Below are 3508 nucleotides of genomic sequence, written 5' to 3'. Positions count from 1 at the left end.
AGTACTTGTTGATCCTGCAGAGAATCTGGGTTTGGTTCCCAGCATGCATGCTGTCTCACAAACATCCATCATCTCAGTGGGATCCAAAGTTCTTTTTTCACTTCCACAGGTTCCAAGCATCCACATGATGCATATATATACGCGTAGGCATAACACTGGTACACATAACAAATATAGAAATTTAAGTCAGATGTTAGATCCTGGTTTGTGGCGGTGGAAAGAATGGCCAGATAAAGAGTGTAGTTTAGCCAGGCTGTGGTGGCGCACACCTTTAATCCCAGCACTTGGAAGGCAGAGGCAGGCAGATTTCTGAGTTCGAGGCCAGCCTGATCTACAGAGTGAGTTCCAGGACAGCCAGGGCTATACAGAGAAACCCTGTTTAAAAAAAAAAAAAAAGAGTGTAGTTTACAGGTCATTCGTGTTAGTTATTTTTCTCATTGCCATACAAAATACTTGACCAGAATAATCTAACCAAAGAGAAGTTTGTTTTTGGTTCAAACTTTAAGAGCACAGTCCATCATAATGGGAAAGTCATGGCGGCAGGAGGGTGAGGCAGCTGGTCCCATTGTGTCTACAAGCAAGAAAAAGAGGTGAATGCACTCTGGTCCTTAACCATCTTTCTCCTTTTTATTCAATCTAGGACCCCAGCCCATGGGATAGTGCCACCAACATTTACAATGGGTCTTCCCACCTCAGGTAAATCAATCTAGAAGTTCCTTTGAGTACATATGCAGTATCGTGTCTCCTAGGTGATTTCATATCCCGTCTAGTGACCAGTTTTAACCATCACGACTAGGTATTCATAAGGAACAGGAGAACAAAACCCATCCCCAGACATCTGTTTCTTAGAGTCTTCAGCTTTGTGGCATGTAATAAAAAGAGTGAAACTGCAGCTTGCCTCGGTATGACACCATCCTACATTTATCAGGTCCTAAAATAGTAGTGAGAGGTCAAGTTCCTTGGCTAGAGTCATTTCACACCAAGTCTCCTAATTCTAAACCTAAAGTTCTTGTACACTAGTCTAGAAGGCCACTGAGGATACCAGGGCTCAGTTGGGGCTCATAAAGGAAAACTATTTCCTCTTTGTCAAAAGATGAAATCTACCTCTGGCCCTGGATGGAAACAGGACATTTTGATCTGCTCCAAAGATTAGAGCATTGCATACCACTGTGTCATTTAAGAGTTAATTCAGCTGGTCCTGTCAATCGCTCTGTCAATTAAATGACCCACCAAAAAAAAAAAAAAAAAAAAAAAAAAAAAGATGCTTCACCTAAAGCCATGCTGAGGAGATGGGAGGAATCGTTATCCCCTTGCAATGTATATGCTTGCAGAACTTCTAGGATGCAGCATTGCTTTCCTTTTCTTCTTTCTCTTTCTTTCCCCAAAGCCTAATCATGCTTCCTCTGTCGCTCTTAAGTTTCTCATTCCTTCTCTGAAGCTCTCCTCCCTGTCTCACTTTCTGTTGTAGCTTCTGTAAATAATATAGCTTTCTCCCTTCCTTTTTCTTTTCTTTTCTCTCTCCTCCTGGCAGCTGCCAAGGTTTACAACTTGCCTGCCTTGTTGTTTTTCTCTTAAATTGTAATGATATCGCCCTTGAGCATCTTTTCAGGTCCCTTTCTAAATTATTTTATTTATGAGATAAAGAATCCAAAAGGAAAAAAAAAAACAAATTTTCCAGCAACGTATGACACCCAACACAGGTCTCCCCAGAGTACCTGGTAACAATCCCTTCTGCTTCTCAAGGGCTGGTTTCCTTTCAGTAGCAGTGAGGACAGATGGCACTCAGGGCAGGGAGTTCGGTAGGGCTTTCACTGAGCTCAGGACTCTTCTCTAGCTGGGGAGCCCAGCTTCAGAGGTCCTGGGGAAGGAAGAGTGAAGGCAAATGAGGAAGCCATGTCTGCTAGTGTCATGCCAATGGTGTCCTCACAGTGAGTGATACAATTTCTCGCTTCAGAGAGAATAGAGTTCTTTTAGGGTGGTCTGTTCCCCATGACCAGCTGAGAACACTTATTTCACCTGCTCTTTTGAAAGTTCAAAGAATGATACTCTATAGGCATGCCGAGTACTTTGATGATTTCCTAAGCAGCCACAGAACTTGCCCTTCTCTGACCTCCTGCCCTGCCAGCTCTCACTCTTCATTCTCTCCCAAAAGGGAGGCATCTTATTTGCTAAAGCTGATCATAGAACTGGAATCCTTATCCTCAGAGCAAGACACAAAGTCTTAAAGTATTCGCATATTTCACTATTTTCTTTTTGTTTCAACTGAGACAGGGAGGTGATTGAGTCTTAAGAGGGTTGAGCCTGGTATGCTGCAATCAAGAGAAGTTATCCCTTTGACTACCCTGGATCCCCTAAAGGATGTATAACCTCTCATCAAGATACAAATCACCTATGACTGCTGCCACTGTCATGAGACCCCCTCCATCCCCAAGACTATATAAACAATAAAGACAGGTGAGAGTCACTCTCAGATAAGCCAAGCTGCAAATAAGACCAAATCAATTGACTGTAAATAGCAGAAACCAGCCAAGCTGCCTGGAAGGAGTTTAGACCAACTGGGGCACCTGGAGCGGCCACTCTCCAACCTGCTGAGTGGCTTGCAGGCTGTGCAGTGAGCTCCAGGTCCCCAGCTTTTCTGAGCTATCACCCATGCTAGAGTGGGCTTCGGTAATGCAGTTAGCTGTTTTTGAGTCATTTCTGCTCCTATGAGTAACCCTTAACCCATACTCTTGTAAGTAACCCTAATAATTAACCCCATTGGTTCACCAAGTTGGACTTTGGTGGTATCCATACTTTGGCCTGTCATGGGCTCCCTCTCTTGGGTGAGTAGGTGTGTGTGTGTGTACACACATGTGTGTTGTATCTCCCAGGAAAAGTCTGTCACAAAACAGAGACACAAAGGCACAGGATAGGAGCTCTAGGAACTTGACTACAAAGCAAAGGGTCATCTGGGACTGGAAAGGTGGCTCAGCAATTAAGAGCACTTGTTCTTGCCGAAGACCAGGGTTCAGTTTCCAGCACTCATGTGGTGGCTCACAGCCATCCATAGCTCCAGTTCTAAGAGGGGCTCCAATGTCATCTTCTGATCTCTGTAGTCAGCAGGCATATACGTGACCCACATACATGCAGGTAGGCAGAACCTCCATACATATAAAATGAATAACCTTTTTTTTTCCTTTAGGAAAGAACTCATCTGACTCATCCTTGTCTGAATCAAGCCAACTAGTGTCCTGCTCTAAACCTGGGAAGAAATGTTACAGCTGGCAGGACAATAAAAATCTAGACAAGAAGGCTGTGCTGGTTTCCTAATTTGGCCTATAGCCACCCAACAGGAAAAATGTATTTTACTTTTTTCTTTTTTTTTTTTTCATTCATAAGAATACATTCAATATACTCAATAGTAAGTGAAACCGGGCAGCCAGTATGTACAGTGTATAGCCTTATCAAAATATCAAATCAATTACAAGAACACAACAACAAAAAATCAATAACAAACTCCAAATGAAAA

The 3508-nt window shown here is 43.0% G+C and overlaps 1 long non-coding RNA gene across 1 annotated transcript; it reads left to right on the top strand.

The window, feature by feature from the left end:
* Positions 1-404: 404 nt before the first annotated feature.
* On the top strand, positions 405-3216 carry LOC114627127. The gene is made up of 3 exons (XR_003712338.1): positions 405-696; positions 2272-2454; positions 3187-3216. It is a non-coding gene; the product is annotated as an uncharacterized LOC114627127 (long non-coding RNA).
* Positions 3217-3508: the final 292 nt, after the last annotated feature.

The sequence above is a fragment of the Grammomys surdaster genome, unplaced genomic scaffold (assembly GCF_004785775.1).
Source record: "Grammomys surdaster isolate TR1022 unplaced genomic scaffold, NIH_TR_1.0 243, whole genome shotgun sequence".
Taxonomy (NCBI): domain Eukaryota; kingdom Metazoa; phylum Chordata; class Mammalia; order Rodentia; family Muridae; genus Grammomys; species Grammomys surdaster.
The sequence above is the reverse complement of the archived record's forward strand: the minus strand, read 5'-3'. Positions and strand labels throughout refer to the sequence as shown.